The following is an 18,762-nucleotide window of genomic DNA, read 5'->3' on the forward strand; positions in this document are numbered from 1 at the left end:
AACAAAAACAATTGGTATGATAACTTTTAGGCCAGACACCCTTTAATTAATATACTTTATAAGTTCTAACTGGGTATGTGTGTTACTCTCCGACCCAATTGTGCTTCCTGCTGAATATTAGTTTAACATATATATAATTCTTATCTTTTAAAAATGTACCTGGTTTTATTAAAGACATTAACAACTGTGCTACAACTGAAACTGAGATTCCCTTACATACCTCGATACCAAGTGGAACTGAACTATCATTCATCCAGGACTACATATCAAGAATCTAGAGTTCAGCAGTCACTCCACAACAGATGTACATGGGCATTAAGTAGGATGATACAAGCATAGGCTTAAGTGTTTAAACTGTTACTACAACACAGCTCTTTGGAATGAATTGTTCATTTCAAGATTGTATCTCATAAAAATTACATTGCATTATAAATGTTCATAACTTCACTCTTGAAATAAATCCTCATTTTCCATGTATGACAAAAATGGTTTTGATTTACCACTGTACCAGAGAAACAAGTCTTAAATGAACTTAGACTATGCTACAGTTGGGTAAAATGGGTCTTGGAAAGAACTTACATTTCACCACAGTTGTGTGAGTTCTGGAATAAACTTCCACTGTACCATAGTTGTGTAAAATGAGTTCTGGAATGAACTTCCACTGTACCATAGTTGTGTAAAATGAGTTCTGGAATGAACTTCCACTGTACCACAGTTGTGTAGAATGAATTCTGGAAAGAGCTTCTACTGCACCACAGTTGTATAAAATGAGTTTTGAAATGAACTTACATTGTACCACAGTTGTGTAGAATGGGTCTTGGAAAGAACTTATGGTGCACAACAGTTGTGTAAAATGAATTCTGCAATAAACTTATACTGTAACACAGTTGTGTAAAGTGAGTCTTGAACTGATCTAACACACTGTCAAATATGTACAACAAAGCCCCAAAACTGAATATCACAAAGTTCAAACTGAAATGTCACTGTAACGTATCGTACATAGCCCTTCAACTCAACCATCGATATCACGGTACACAGATGTCCTTTGATTCAACCATATGATTATTTTCTCTTGAAAATATAAACTATGTTCCTGATTTGAAAAACTTCATGTCTTAACAACTGCCATTTCATACAACACAGGTTTCTTGATGTTTAGGTTCTCTTCATCCCATTTTCTACTGACCAGTTAAAGATGACTTGGAAGTTTGAAAACAGAGTTAACATACTGTTGTACTTCATTGTATAAAGTCCAAGCAAATTATATTAAATATGATTTGCAAATCTTTATTTCATTTACTAAAACCAACAGGCTAAAGATGCTGTACTGGTTGTGAATGTGCCAGTTTGTTTGATTATTACCAGCTTTAGATGCAACAGTCTTCCGTTTCTATTCATTCAGTTGGGATGAGGAAAGTGGTTAGATTTGTCTAGTTCTTCAGGAAAAATAAGTTTAAGGTTTCTAAAATTTTAAACCTTAACTTTTATGGGCTTCAAATGTCTACCATTCAACAGCTTCCATATCTATGCAAGCTGAGATGTTTTAGTGTATATATTCTTTCAGTCCTAATGTTTATTATCTATGTCACAGTAAATCAATATTTATAGCAAACATTACAACAGAAGTAATACTTCATAAATACTTTTAAATATTATAAATTTACAGGTTTCAATTTATTTTTAATAGTGACAGTTACTTATTAATCCCGTAATATCTTCCAAAGTGTAGTTTTATGTAAAATCATAAGTATATTTCATAAAGCAAATGAATAAGAAACACAAACTCACCTGTGAAAGTATAATTTATTATTAACTAAGAAATCTCATCCTTCTCAATTTCAAACAAAAATTATTTTGAATATCCACTACAGAGAAATGAAACTTGTATGTGCATGTGTGTATGCACATTTGCATGTTTATTACAGTCACAAAAAACCTGACCCCTCTAGGCATTGCAGCAAATTTCAAAATGTGACCCAGAAGGTGCTTATTGGTAGGAATAAACTACTTGATTCTGTCATTCAGAATCTTTTTTCATATCTGAAATCCATGAAGTATGACAGAAGATACATCTGTATATAACAGTAATGGTTTTAGAGGTTTCTGTGTTTTCATATTCTCCAGAACACACCTTACTTTCTTCTAATCTAGTTCAGTTTTGACCTCTCAGGACACTTATCCTTCTTATTACTGTACCTTCTCCACTTTCAGCATCACTTCTTTACTTCCAATTAATATGATTTGCTTTATTAGAGCAAGAATCCAAAGGTACAAAAAAAAATGTAAACACCACAGTTTCCTTTCTTCCTATGTTTATGTTCCTAGCAAGGCATGTTACAGATTTCATTTATGGGTATATTTTTTTTTCCAATCAGAAGAAGAAGCTCTTATTTGATTGTACCATTGGATTACAGTTACACAGCATGGTACCTCTAATCTATTTTTCAGCTCTTAATATTATTTCCTAAATTTGGGTCACTCTCTCATGATCTGGTATCTTAACATATTTTGAACATCCCATTAAAGAAGTTGATAAAGTACAGCATTACATTATTTTGATTTCAAATTAATAGGAATGACAAAACACATTAAAAATAATTTACTGTGAACAAGTCTCATGAAAACCAACTAGTTTCTGCTAATTATGTGCTCAAAATTGTTTGTGCTAAAAAGGTTAAGATGAACTACAATAATTATCTCATGTCCTTCTTGTAATCTGATAAATAAAACATCTCTTTATAAGCAATTATAACAACTTTATTTTCACAACCATCACAATAAACAATAAAACAGATAAATTTTCATTCTTAATAATATTTCAGCCTCCAAAAAAAAAAAAAAAAACAGGTAACTATAAAAGTGTATACAATTCAATGAATAGAAATGGTAGTAGCAAAGTACTCCCATGATGGATCACAGTCCACAGTGCAGATCATCACCATTAAAAAACTGGAGAACACACTCATGTTCCTTCTTATCCACCTTATTAATTAAGCATTGCCATCTAAGTCATGCAGTCCATTTAAAAATGTGTCACTGTACATAACTGTCCTAAACTCATGAACGGGCACTGATGTCAATCAGCAAGACAGACATGTAAGCACATTTTGAAAAGCTTCTGGACACAACAAGGTGCCACAAAGCAGTCACGTCTTTCTAAATCTTCATAAACTTCTTGGTAAGATAATATTACAAAGTGTTGAGTTTTAATACTGAATGTTAATGTATACACAAATGTTTGACACTTTTTTTATAAAAACCAAACTTTAGCTTCTTGACAAACTTCTGTTTAATGAAGTGAGACTGTACCTCTAAAAATAAGTTTTCTCTGAACACATTAAATAAATTATAATCACCAATTGCATCATGTTTTTCATAACTGTCCCATGGGTGCAACTCAACAGAGACTGTTATTGACATAACCCTTTTAGCCAATTTGTAGAGTTTTTTACACTAAACAGTTCATAATCTTGTTTAATTTTTTGTTCCTTTCTAATGGCAAAAATAACTAAAAGCTGCAGATGAAAGTAAAATAAAGAAAATAACCCAATATGAGATAATGCAAAGTTAAGATAAAGCTAAAAAAAGAAAGGAAAACAAAGTTTCCAGAATCGTAACAATACAAAGTCAAGATAAGGCTAAAAAAAAGGAAAACAAGGTTTCCAGAATCACAACACTACTTCCCAAATATTTGACTCATGAGAACAGCAGCAACATAAAGTGTGTTAATTTTTTACTTTCTCAGATTCTTACAGTTATGTACAAATACAACCTAACAAATACATATATACAAAATACTAAGATGTCTCAAGGTCACTGCAAAATAGCCATTATTTAACTGCTTTAGAATTTTTACAAAAAAAACAAACTACTTAAGCAGTTGTTTAAACATAACTATCCCTAAATTCTGAAGTGAGAAACTGGAAGGAAGACACCTAGTTAACAACCACCACCACCAACTGCCAGGCATCTCATGCTTGAAAACATGACTCAATGCTGAACTATGATCATCTCACTGTCATAATGCAGTAACAAACCATAGAGGAAAGTGCACTTTAACAGCATTAACTCATGAATCATGAACCTTCACTTCAGATTAACAATCCAATTACAACAGTCACTGGAGAGATCAACTTCTTAACACAGAAGTTATCAATGGTACTATTCTAAAATACATAAGATGGTCCTAATTATGAAAAATCACCAAGTTACCTTCCACAAAGTCAGATAAAACCAAAATAAAGAGAAATAATTTCAACTGGTGCCAAAGAACATCATAAATAAGTATGCAAACCACATAATCTGGATTGAGTAGAACAAAGTTACAAGTTTTCCACATCGACTATACTTCAAGTTTTTAGCCCTAACAAAATATTTAATTTTTCAAAGTACTGCTTAACTGCAATCTTCACAATTTACATCAACATAGAAACCACTTAAATCAATGTAATACTCATTTTCATTCTGAATTCAGTTATGTCGCATATTCTTATATTGGCCAACTCAGTAAAACTATTTAAACATATTTCTGGTTTACTAGAAATTGTTTTTGTTAGCATTTCATTTTTTTCTCTTTAACTATAAAAGTAAATCAAATTGGTATTATCAGGTCAGAAAGTTCTGTTTTTGTTTTAACTACAAAAGTAAATCAAATTGGTATTATTGGGTCAGAAAGTTTTGTTTTATCCACAAAAGTAAATCAAATTGGTATTATTGGGTCAGAAAGTTTTGTTTTATCTACAAAAGTAAATCAAATTGGTATTATTGGGTCAGAAAGTTTTGTTTTAACTACAAAAGTAAATCAAATTGGTATTATTGGGTCAGAAAGTTTTGTTTTATCTACAAAAGTAAATCAAATTGGTATTATCAGGTCAAAAATTTTTGTTTTATCTACAAAAGTAAATCAAATTGGTATTATCAAGTCAGAAAGTTCTGTTTTTGTTTTAACTACAAAAGTGAATCAAATTGGTATTATCGGGTCACAAAGTTTTGTTTTTGTTTTAACTACAAAAGTGAATCAAATTGGTATTATTGGGTCAGAAAGTTTTGTTTTTGTTTCCACTACAAAAGTAAATCAAATTGGTATTATCGGGTCAGAAAGTTTTGTTTTTGTTTTAACTACAAAAGTGAATCAAATTGGTATTATCGGGTCAAAAAGTTTTGTTTTTGTTTTAACTACAAAAGTGAATCAAATTGGTATTATCGGGTCAGAAAGTTTTGTTTTTGTTTTAACTACAAAAGTAAATCAAATTGGTTTTATCAGGTCAGAAAGTTTTGTTTTTGTTTTAACTACAAAAGTAAATCAAATTGGTATTATCGAGTCAGAAAGTTTTGTTTTAACTACAAAAGTGAATCAAATTGGTATTATCAGGTCAGAAAGTTTTGTTTTTGTCTAACTACAAAAGTAAATCAAATTGGTATTATCAAGTCAGAAAGTTTTGTTTTATCTACAAAAGTAAATCAAATTGGTATTATCAGGTCAGAAAGTTTTGTTTTTGTTTTATATACAAAAGTAAATCAAATTGGTATTATCAGGTCAGAAAGTTCTGTTTTTGTTTTAACTACAAAAGTAAATCAAATTGGTATTATCAAGTCAGAAAGTTCTGTTTTTGTTTTAACTACAAAAGTAAATCAAATTGGTATTATTGGGTCAGAAAGTTTTGTTTTTGTTTTAACTACAAAAGTAAATCAAATTGGTATTATCGAGTCAGAAAGTTTTGTTTTAACTACAAAAGTGAATCAAATTGGTATTATCAGGTCAGAAAGTTTTGTTTTTGTTTAACTACAAAAGTAAATCAAATTGGTATTATCAAGTCAGAAAGTTTTGTTTTATCTACAAAAGTAAATCAAATTGGTATTATCAGGTCAGAAAGTTTTGTTTTTGTTTTATATACAAAAGTAAATCAAATTGGTATTATCAGGTCAGAAAGTTCTGTTTTTGTTTTAACTACAAAAGTAAATCAAATTGGTATTATCAAGTCAGAAAGTTTTGTTTTTGTTTTAACTACAAAAGTAAATCAAATTGGTATTATCAGGTCAGAAAGTTTTGTTTTTGTTTTAACTACAAAAGTAAATTAAATTGGTATTATTGGGTCAGAATGTTTTGTTTTTGTTTTAACTGCAAAAGTAAATCAAATTGGTATTATCAGGTCAGAAAGTTTTGTTTTTGTTTTAACTACAAAAGTAAATCAAATTGGTATTATCCGGTCAGAAAGTTTTGTTTTGTTTTAACTACAAAAGTAAATCAAATTGGTATTATCGAGTCAGAAAGTTTTGTTTTAACTACAAAAGTAAATCAAATTGGTATTATCAGGTCAGAAAGTTTTGTTTTTGTTTTAACTACAAAAGTAAATCAAATTGGTATTATCGAGTCAGAAAGTTTTGTTTTTGTTTAACTACAAATGTAAATCAAATTGGTATTATCAAGTCAGAAAGTTTTGTTTTATCTACAAAAGTAAATCAAATTGGTATTATCAGGTCAGAAAGTTTTGTTTTATCTACAAAAGTAAATCAAATTGGTATTATCAGGTCAGAAAGTTCTGTTTTTGTTTTAACTACAAAAGTAAATCAAATTGGTATTATCAAGTCAGAAAGTTCTGTTTTTGTTTTAACTACAAAAGTAAATCAAATTGGTATTATTGGGTCAGAAAGTTTTGTTTTTGTTTTAACTACAAAAGTAAATCAAATTGGTATTATCGAGTCAGAAAGTTTTGTTTTAACTAAAAAGTGAATCAAATTGGTATTATCAGGTCAGAAAGTTTTGTTTTTGTTTAACTACAAAAGTAAATCAAATTGGTATTATCGAGTCAGAAAGTTTTGTTTTATCTACAAAAATAAATCAAATTGGTATTATTGGGTCAGAAAGTTTTGTTTTATCTACAAAAGTAAATCAAATTGGTATTATTGGGTCAGAAAGTTTTGTTTTATCTACAAAAGTAAATCAAATTGGTATTATCAGGTCAGAAAGTTTTGTTTTTGTTTTAACTACAAAAGTAAATCAAATTGGTATTATCAGGTCAGAAAGTTTTGTTTTTGTTTTAACTACAAAAGTAAATCAAATTGGTATTATCGAGTCAGAAAGTTTTGTTTTAACTAAAAAGTGAATCAAATTGGTATTATCAGGTCAGAAAGTTTTGTTTTTGTTTAACTACAAAAGTAAATCAAATTGGTATTATCGAGTCAGAAAGTTTTGTTTTAACTATAAAAGTGAATCAAATTGGTATAATTGGGTCAGAAAGTTTTGTTTTTGTTTCCACTACAAAAGTAAATCAAATTGGTATTATCGGGTCAGAAAGTTTTGTTTTTGTTTTAACTACAAAAGTAAATCAAATTGGTATTATCGAGTCAGAAAGTTTTGTTTTAACTACAAAAGTGAATCAAATTGGTATTATCAGGTCAGAAAGTTTTGTTTTTGTTTAACTACAAAAGTAAATCAAATTAATATTATCGAGTCAGAAAGTTTTGTTTTAACTACAAAAGTGAATCAAATTGGTATAATTGGGTCAGAAAGTTTTGTTTTTGTTTCCACTACAAAAGTAAATCAAATTGGTATTATCGGGTCAGAAAGTTTTGTTTTTGTTTTAACTACAAAAGTGAATCAAATTGGTATTATCGGGTCAGAAAGTTTTGTTTTTGTTTTAACTACAAAAGTGAATCAAATTGGTATTATCGGGTCAGAAAGTTTTGTTTTTGTTTTAACTACAAAAGTGAATCAAATTGGTATTATTGGATCAGAAAGTTTTGTTTTATCTACAAAAATAAATCAAATTGGTATTATTGGGTCAGAAAGTTTTGTTTTATCTACAAAAGTAAATCAAATTGGTATTATTGGGTCAGAAAGTTTTGTTTTAACTACAAAAGTAAATCAAATTGGTATTATCAGGTCAGAAAGTTTTGTTTTAACTACAAAAGTGAATCAAATTGGTATTACTGGGTCAGAAAGTTTTGTTTTAACTACAAAAGTGAATCAAAGTGGTATTATCAGGTCAGAAAGTTTTGTTTTATCTACAAAAGTGAATCAAATTGGTATTATCAGGTCAGAAAGTTTTGTTTTAACTACAAAAGTAAATCAAAGTGGTATTATTGGGTCAGAAAGTTTTATCTACAAAAGTAAATCAAATTGGTATTATCAGGTCAGAAAGTTTTGTTTTAACTACAAAATTAAATCAAAGTGGTATTATTGGGTCAGAAAGTTTTGTTTTATCTACAAAAGTAAATCAAATTGGTATTATTGGGTCAGAAAGTTTTGTTTTATCTACAAATGTAAATCTAATTGGTATTATCAGGTCAGAAAGTTTTGTTTTAACTACAAAAGTAAATCAAAGTGGTATTATTGGGTCAGAAAGTTTTGTTTTATCTACAAAAGTAAATCAAAGTGGTATTATTGGGTCAGAAAGTTTTGTTTTATCTACAAAAGTATATCAAATTGGTATTATCAGGTCAGAAAGTTTTGTTTTATCTACAAAAGTAAATCAAATTGGTATTATCAAGTCAGAAAGTTTTGTTTTTGTTTTAACTACAAAAGTAAATCAAATTGGTATTATCGGGTAGAAAGTTTTGTTTTTGTTTTAACTACAAAAGTGAATCAAATTGGTATTATCGGGTCAGAAAGTTTTGTTTTTGTTTTAACTACAAAGTAAATCAAATTGGTATTATCGGGTCAGAAAGTTTTTTTTTGTTTTAACTACAAAAGTGAATCAAATTGGTATTATTGGGTCAGAAAGTTTTGTTTTAACTACAAAAGTAAATCAAATTGGTATTATCGGGTCAGAAAGTTTTGTTTTTGTTTTAACTACAAAAGTAAATCAAATTGGTATTATCGGGTCAGAAAGCTTTGTTTTTGTTTTAACTACAAAAGTAAATCAAATTGGTATTATCGGGTCAGAAAGTTTTGTTTTTGTTTTAACTACAAAAGTGAATCAAATTGGTATTATCGGGTCAGAAAGTTTTGTTTTTGTTTTAACTACAAAAGTGAATCAAATTGGTATTATTGGGTCAGAAAGTTTTGTTTTATCTACAAAAGTAAATCAAATTGGTATTATCAGGTCAGAAAGTTTTGTTTGTTTCAGTTCTGATTTTGAGTTAAAATTAACAGCCAGTACAAATGATAATCAAAATTAACATATGTTACAGATTGGGTGAATTAAAATTAAGCCTTTTATAATAACTTAGGATCCTCAAATATGGTATGGTTTTACATTTACTTCAATGGCACGAGTTCAACTGGACAGAAAGAAAATCAGGTAATTAGTATGTATAAGAAAAAACAAAACATTCTGGGTATACACATTGTAAATGAATGGACATTTTCCTTAATTGAAAATCATTTGATCAAATAATACACCCATGGAACATTTATATGCTGATAATTTGGATAGAACAAAACACCTTAAGTTTGGTACATTAATAAATATTTAGAAAAATATTCCAATGGCTTTTGTATTTGCTCCCATAATTCAGAAAAAACTTTACAAACTACAATTTTTGTTTCTCATTATATCAGCATAAATTTTTACCCACATTAAAGCCGAAGTACAAGGTTGCTTATAATGTATGAAAAATACAACTTTTATCTTTTAATTACAAAATCAGTAGGTAACAGTTCCAAAATATTCAAATTATCTGAAACATCAATCCCAGCAAAATACTTAGCAGTGTAATGAACTTTAGTTTTATAAACAGAAAATGTACAATTACACTTCTCTTACATTAGTAAATAACAGAAGTAATTCTACTCTTCAACAAGTTTTATCACTGATAGTCCTAGCTTAAAAAATAAAAGTTAAACCAACGGCACTTAGCACAAAAATACACAACACAAGCCTCTATTTATTACCAGAACTTTCTCCAACTGCTTTGATTTTGGAACAGACAAATATTATACACTATCAAACAAAAAGGGCCCTTAATGAGTTTTACTCAGTAATCAGTACATTTATTTAACACTTGTGGTCCATATCACTAATAGTTTTAATTCAACTACACCAGTAAGTGACTCTGCTTAGTTTGGACTTAATATTTTGTTGGTTTTCGCTTTGTAACAACATACAACACAGGGTGACCAAGTTACAAAAAATGTCCTTGTTATCTTTGTTCTCTACAAATACTTTATTCTAAGATAAAAACTACACAGAAGTAATACTGTACCTTAGAGAGCTTGTCATATGGCACATGGCTTGCTGGATCACTCTGCTTGACAAAAAAGAAAACAGCAGTTAGAGAAACCCGACAACAGAACAGCACTTCCTTGGCATGTCCTACGGATCCAGTTCTTCTGCACATCAGTTACTATGTCTAACAAACATTAATTTGTCTCGTACAAAGCATGAGAATTAAAATGTTTTGTGTAGTGTACTGCACTGATATTTCATGACAGGAGAGAAACAATCATCTTATTTTGTTAGACTTGTATTTAAGGTAATATTCTATAGAAAAGTGCATATTTTTATGAAAATTGTGTTGGCCACAAAATTTGTTTAATGGTAATCAGTTTTTGAGTAGACAAATATATGTTTACTTTCACACATACAAGCTTCCCTTGCTAATACAAGTTATTAAAGTTCACCTCATTAGAAAACAAGTATCAAAAGTTCTCACTTGATGATCTGTATGAGGTACAGGTTTATCCATGCCTTTCACATTTATTATACCACAAGGCTTAACAAAATTTAATGCTGTGCCAACTAAAAATCAACGATTGTTGTTTGGTACAATGTGTTTTGTTCTTATACCTACAAATTTAAAATATATATTTATTGTCTGATATTTCAAGTTTACTATAGATTGTTACACTGGTTCACAAGATCTGAAGCTTAACCATCAATTAGTATATATATATTTTCTCTATTTGGAGTTAAAGAATTTGATTTTTGCTTCTTGTCAGTGAATTGCCTGCCCATTTTCTGTTTAAGTCAATCCATCAATTAGAAAATGGTGTTAACCACACTGAGATAATGTAAAAAAATAAAGTTTAGACCAACTGCTACACCAAAGGTACTCAATTTGGCAAACACTGCACTGTTAGTTTTGTTTTACTAGTACTTTTTTGGCTATTTTCAACTCAGGAAATATGTTTGGAAAACAAGTTTTCCTGTAAAACTTAAAATTATTTATTATCAGATACACTGAGTACAATATCTATGGTTATAACTACTCAATGATGCCAGGTTAAGCTGGTAAAATGCTGTAACCATGGATATTACACTCTGTAAATTGATAACAAATAAATATTAAGTTTCACATGACAAAATGCTTCTTTAATTATTTTAACAAGTTATATTTTGAAAGTAACATACAAAAACAGCTTCCCTGAACAGAACTCAGCTAAAAAATCAAATGCTTTCCACTCTGTGAAGTGTTTCTTCATAGCTAGTCTCTGGTGAATGAGACCAGACCACGAATGCAGTTTCATACTTGCCAACAGATGCCACTGTCAGGGTAACTCCTGGATCTAATTTTATTTGAGTGTGTTTTGTATCTCCATGATGTTTCAAAAGACAATTCTAAGAACTTACTTTAAGAATATTAAAAATATTTTTAGAAATACAAATGAATGTATAAATTTATACTACTGATAATATGTTCAATTCTACCAAAAACAAGAAAAACTAACACACATTTCACAATTTTTCTGCTACCTTACCCACTATTTTCATGGACAAAGACCCTCCTTAAGGTCAAAAGAAAAATAAAATGCTGTTAAAGTTTATGTTTACTATCACTAAAAACAAAAATATGAGAACCAGCATGGGTGAATCTGAAGAATTACTTCATTTCAATCACATCTAAACTTAGATTCAGGCATATACAAGGCCTAGCGTTTACTTACACTTAAGCCTAACCTTATTGCATCATCATACTTGCATTCCTCAAACTTTGAAACATTACTAATCTACTGATAAACACGTATGTGCCAAATAATAAGATAAATAAACAATATACTGATAATTCAAATAATAAGCACGTTAATAATAACAGTTGGATGCAACAGAAGCTCAGTAAACATTAGAGATGTAGCAACACAGTGATACGAGTAATTCAACTGTATTGATACACTGTCTGACACAACCTGATTTATGTATCTTCATAAAATTTGGCAAGCTATCAGTAAATGTTACGAGTCTTTTGTACAGAAACAAACAGAATTTATAATAATGCATTTTTGCTAAAAATTAACAACTCAGTAACAGAAGATAAGTTTCAAGTATTAGATGTCTACTTCTTTTATCAAGAACATCACATGCAAAGAACAGAAACATTAGCAAAATAGATGGATATCAACTTTTATATCAATTCTCTTGCCAGCTGCCATTTAGTTGACCAAACCTCTCAGAATTTGAAAAAGTGCTGTTGAAAGTGAATTACTTAAATAGGAAAGTGTTAGAAATATAGATAATAAAATACAAACAAGTCTGTAAACTTTGTAAGAAACCACTGGTAAAAGTTCTGTACCTAGACACATGTCACAGCATCAACTACTATGATGAGATACACATCCTAGTACAGAATATTGACTGGTCCATCATGAAGTCTGAATGGCACACAAGTCTATGTTTTGAGTTCCAAACTACTATGATGAGATACACATCCTAGTACAGAATATTGACTGGTCCATCATGAAGTCTGAATGGCACACAAGTCTATGTTTTGAGTTCCAAACTACTATGATGAGATACACATCCTAGTACAGAATATTGACTGGTCCATCATGAAGTCTGAATGGCACACAAGTCTATGTTTTGAGTTCCAACATGTTTACTAGTACTTAATATGTTAGCTATCTTATAATCATTATAATAACATTATTGAACAGTAAGTGCTATTTACAAATTCAGCAGCTTATAATACATTTAAAATATTATTGATAAAACAGTACTTTGACCACACCGAAACCTAATTTTTTTTAACACAGAAGGAACAAGAGTTTCTGCAAGTTTTTGCATTGGTTAACATTAAATCACCCTTGTGAATACCATCACGTCATTGGTTAACATTAAATCACCCTTGTGAATACCATCATGTCATTGGTTAACATTAAATCACCCTTGTGAATACCATCACGTCATTGCCTTTTCACCGCAAGAACTTCTTAATGTACACATTTCCAAAAACAATTAAATTTATTCTCTTAAGAATTTAATAAAACTGCTCATAGGTCTTGTAATTGATTGTTCATTATTCCAGGTTGATTCAATCAAGAAACATTAATACTCACGCCCTTCGTGTGTAGACATCCACAACTGGCAAGGCAACACAAGGAACTATGTACTCCCAGAAATTGTGCTCTCAATGGATATAACAAACTTACATGATGGTAATAAACTTTATAACTACATTCTACGTTGCATATCATTAAAAATCCTATCCAAATTTTTCAGGCCTTTTGTCATTTCAAGGCACTAATTTTTGCACAAAACTAAATGCACAATAGACAAAAACAAGCAAGTACATTTGTGTCTTGCATTGCTCATAATATAAGGGAACACCTTGGATATAAAATGAGAAAATCTCCACTTTTAGGTCTTATTAATGATTCATGTACTGATTCAGCCACAACTAAGAAATTATTAGTGTTAGGATCCTTAATGAAAATTTGTATCCTATAAGTCATTTCTTGGCATTTCCAACATGGAAGGAGTTGATATTGAGAGAAATGAAAGTATTGGCAAAGACTAGAAATGAAGAGTGACTTATAAAAACTAGAGGGGCTGTCTTGGAAAATTAAAAGATGATGTCCTTGTAATGGTAAGAGATGAAGCCACAATAAAATAGGATACACTGAATATGTTATGAACTATCCTCTACCAAGTAAGTAACCAACATGAAAAATTTTAAACATTAAATAGCACAAATAAATTTTACCTTTATTTACCTCTTAACTGAGAAAATTACAAACATCACAGTTCCAAATACCAGTTAACATTAAGGGAAAATTTGGGCATCATAAATGGAAAAAGCACTGACTGCAATAAACAAACAAACTGTAAAAAATACGGTTTAAGCACTTATATCACGCATCAGTAAGACACAGAAGAAAGCGCCAATAAAGTAAAGGGTTGGTTAACAAATCTTAAGTCAGTGAAAACTGTTTTTATAAACATTTGCCAAGTTCTACTATCTCACAAATTTTAGTCTTGTGTTTCAGAAAAAGATCACCATAGTACAGTAAATACAAAAGTTACAACACATACAATGACTAGACAATTGTGATGTAGAAGATGAAGTATTTAAACTGATGAAAGAATATTATTAATGATGAAAATTCTCTTTGCAAACTGTGCCCCTGACAAAGACAGGCACTGTACTGATGTTGAATCTGTGCATGAAGATGACAAGATCTTAGAGAATAAACTGTTAGAACATATCAACAGCAAGTTTCAGAATTCAATTCTAGATTTGGTTGTAAGCAATTTCAATATTAACCCCCATCTATGGCCAAGAATAAAGTAGGGCCTGACCAGATATGGTGCACCAGAAGTCAAAGCTATGATTATTTCATATAATTTTTTTTGTAAAGAACAATTTCAACTCAAAATATGACTAAGCAGGAGTGGATAGAACATCTCATACAAACAAGAAAGATAGCTGTCATTTCTGATGATTCTGAATTGTGTTTAAAAGCTATAAAAGAGTAGAGAAATCAGGACTAGTAGTACAATAGCATCTGCAAAACAATATGCAGGTATTGACTCTTTCCTCAACTGAAGTGGAAATTGTGTTCAGTTTAATAGCTAGGATCAAATCTGACTGGAATTGAAAACTTCATCCAGTATCACTGACCTTACGACGACTAGTCTATCTAATAAAACTTTGGCATCAGTTTATCCATTCCCAGTCATTTCTTCATGACTACAGGCAAAATGAAGGAGATTGGTAGAGGCCGGTGGACACAAAAAATAATAAGCCAACAGATTCGTATTTCAGATGATGGGATGACTGATTTTTGTGATGATGAGCCAATGGACATTGAAACATTAAAATTATACCTAGATCTGTGATACCAGTTCTGACTGATTTTGCACCAGAGAAATCATCAGTTTTTCTATTTCCGAACTATGATTTTTCTTTTTCAACATAATTTTTGCATGCTTGAAATATTCATACAGGTAAAAAAGCAAATAAACGTGTAAATCAAGACACTTTTTTTAATCACTCTATTTTACAAATGCAAAGTAACGGCACAAACAGGGTGCCAAAATCACAAGAATAAGTAATTTTAACATCACATCATCTAATATGCTTGGTACAACAGTCAAAATTTAGAAAAATTGAAACTATTCATTGAAAAATAGAAAGCCAAGATCCTACAAAGATTATAGGATTCTTGTATTAAAAGAAAAAACACACCTGAATAGAAAATTGAGAATAACTAATCCAACAAAAATTATAGTGTATAGATATGTAAATTGAAAAATATATATACCTAAAGATGAAATTGAAAACTGAAGAAAGTGAAAACAGAAAACAGCAATGAAACTACGAGTTGTTGTTTCATCTTTTTGTTGTTGTTTTAATGAACACAAAACGTGTTGAAGTTCTCACTTAAAGATTCTAAACAGTTTAATAAACATGCAGCTTAAAACCAAAGACAATCCAGGTGCTGTAACTAAAAAAAGGGCAGGTAAAGATCAAACTGAAAACATGCAACTTAAAATTAAGTATATACAACACATCAAACTGAAAACATGCAACTTAAAATTAAGTACATACAAAACATCAAACTGAAAACATGCAACTTAAACTTAGGTGTATACAACACATCAAACTGAAAACATGCAACTTAAAATTAAGTATATACAACACATCAAACTGAAAACATGCAACTTAAAATTAAGTACATACAAAACATCAAACTGAAAACATGCAACTTAAATTTAGGTGTATACAACACATCAAACTGAAAACATGCAACTTAAAATTAAGTAGATACAACACATCAAACTGAAAACATGCAACTTAAAATTAAGTAGATACAAAACATCAAACTGAAAACATGCAACTTTAAATTAGGTAGATACAAAACATCAAACTGAAAACATGCAACTTAAACTTAGGTGTATACAAAACATCCAACTCAAAACATGCAACTTAAAATTAGGTAGATACAAAACATCAAACTGAAAACATGCAACTTAAACTTAGGTGTATACAAAACATCCAACTCAAAACAGTACATGAAAGTACAAAACAGTTTTCAAAAAGTTATTTGGAAACTCAGTGAAAAAAACAAAACTGAAAACAATTATTTAAAGAGAAAATCAAATGTGAAAATAGGAATAGTCGTACTGCTCAATAAAACAATTTTTATATCTACATTTAATAAAAACAAGCTGAATATCTACTCATTTTTAACACTTAATAATAAATGGTTATTGTGACACCTCATTCACGTATAGTAAGTTTGAGTGTATGAGAACAGTATTATTATTGTGTACGACACTGAAAAATATGTTAAACCCACAAGTATCTCTAGCTTTCACTCAAGAAAAGATAATACATTAAAGCAAGCTTCCTATTTTGCAGTACTTCAATATTACGGTAGTAAAAAAAAAGTTGCTTATCACAGAATTAATTAAAATTCTGCAGTTCAAGATAATAAAATTTGGATTTGGAAACAGTTCATTTTAATCTTATTTAGTAAAAGTATGCCATCAATGCACACCAAATTCTTTAATCAATAGTAGTATTGTACAACAGCAACCGATAACAGTATCTAGGTACATGCTTTCCAGTTACAACAGTTTTCAGAAATAGAGAGATAGGCAAGTTTCTTCTTGGAATTTTCATCGTGCTGTAAAATTGATGAAATACACAGTCACAAAGAAAATATTTGCTCAACAGACCACCAGGGAAGAGTCACGTGGATGCAAAAAATTCCACAAACCATAATGCTTTTGAATAATTCAGTTTTTATTCAGACATAAAAGTAGTAAAGATTAAAGAGCAGGGTATTATAAATACAAAAAAGTGCACATCACACAAACTGTTTATCAAAATGGTGCATTTTTGTTGTCTAATGTCGCATCCTTTTTCGACTGGAATTGGTCAGCTTTCATGATCACATTGACAAACTTTCTGCTCACAACAGGTGCACTTGCACTTTTTGTATTTATCACCCCACGTTCTTTAAACTCTACATTTTTTTACTCCAGGAGATTAATCAACTACTTGAAAGTGACTACACTTCTTGGTGTTTTGAGAGCAACTGTAAAATACTGTTCATCACAAAGCAATCAATTCAAACAAAATTGGTGAAATATGTGGTGATGACAGAAATTTCATAGCAGTGTTCAGTGAGAATAACTTGGGTTTTTTTGTTTTATCCTTAACAGTGCAAATTCTTAAGATCTGTTATAGAAATTCTGATGAGAGATAAAAGTTTAAATTTATTGGTGCAATCTCCATGTGATTTAATACAATTTCAGTTTTTTTCCCTTACTGGTCAGAACTGTGCTGTTCTACATACTGGATAATGTGCAATGATTCAAGTCTAGGACTTAATCCAAGAATTCCCTGATTTCTGAAACGATGACTTAATTTTGGTTTGTTTTAAGATGGTGTAGTGCACAACAAAATGAGTGAGTGAAATTTATATTACAATAACAGTTTTGTAATTATAAGGACTTTCTCAGTACAATTCAGTCATGTTTTTCTTTAAATTAAAAGTTTGGGATACTAGACCAAAAATATTCAATATCACAGAAACTGCTAGGAATAACTATTTTCTGCATCTGTATTAAATGATCTCTTAAATGGCTGTCATTCTTCACTTGAAATATCCTGGTATGTAACCGAAAACCCTAATGTTTAACAGCATACAAAGTTTTATCAGTGATGAATAATAGTTAGTAATGTATTCAACTTAACTAAAGAGCTAGTGACAGACATTATAGACTTGTAACTTTTTCAATTACAGTCATCAAGTGAGCAACTGATGTTCTGTTTTATTGAAAACACACTGCATCTTGTGATGTACTACCAAAACTTCCAACTACAACCACACTCCTATTAATGATTTAATAGGTGTATAATAAAAGTTTAGTTTAACATATAATAATGGTAAGCTTTGAGATCCAGAATGACTCCTTATTCTGAAGAACTGTGGATTAGCAAGGTGAAGCCACATGTGATCAAAGTGTTGCATACTGAAAGTGCTTTCACACACAAAGAAAACACTAGTGCTTTTAAAAGCACTTTTATTTGACTTTATTAGAAATTACACAGTAATCAAACCAATGATTCTGCAATAAAAACATGTTAAAAAAAAGAGTAATTTCCTGAATATACAAAAATATGCACATTACCTTATCTTACAGTTCTTTTTAATAGTGACTTTATTTTTAATAACTGTTTTAGTTAATACGTTTGGTAAAGCTTGGTACACAAATCAACATATACATATATAAAAACAACTAGATGTCACATATCAGTTTACCAGAGCATGAAGCTGCTGTTAAATGTTTTCTTTTAGAAAATACTTTAAAACACATTTACAATAAACAATACTGTATTTACTCATTTTATAAACTGAATGGCATTAAATATTTCAGGTACAAGTTATATGGTTTTTTGGATTTGTCAAAAAAAAATTATAACTAAGAAATATAACACTGTTCTATACTTTTTGTCATTACACAACAAATGCATTTTTCTGTTGTAACTACACCATCATATAGAAATCTAATAAACTGATTCCTGTGCACTAACAGCCTGTTAGTAAGTTTATTTTTAACCATAACAAGTAGACTAGGAAATATGTTGTGT

At 29.8% G+C, this 18,762-nt stretch overlaps 1 pseudogene across 1 annotated transcript in view; it reads right to left on the reverse strand.

Annotated features, from left to right (window-relative positions):
* The window catches only part of LOC143233388 (uncharacterized), a 96,634-nt pseudogene that overhangs the window by 44,801 nt on the left and 33,071 nt on the right, over positions 1-18,762 (reverse strand). Inside the window, exon 5 of the transcript XR_013018116.1 lies at positions 10,147-10,191. The product of XR_013018116.1 is annotated as an uncharacterized LOC143233388 (transcript). The remainder of the gene's footprint in view (positions 1-10,146; positions 10,192-18,762) is intronic.

This window comes from Tachypleus tridentatus, chromosome 12 (assembly GCF_004210375.1).
Source record: "Tachypleus tridentatus isolate NWPU-2018 chromosome 12, ASM421037v1, whole genome shotgun sequence".
Lineage (NCBI taxonomy): Eukaryota > Metazoa > Arthropoda > Merostomata > Xiphosura > Limulidae > Tachypleus > Tachypleus tridentatus.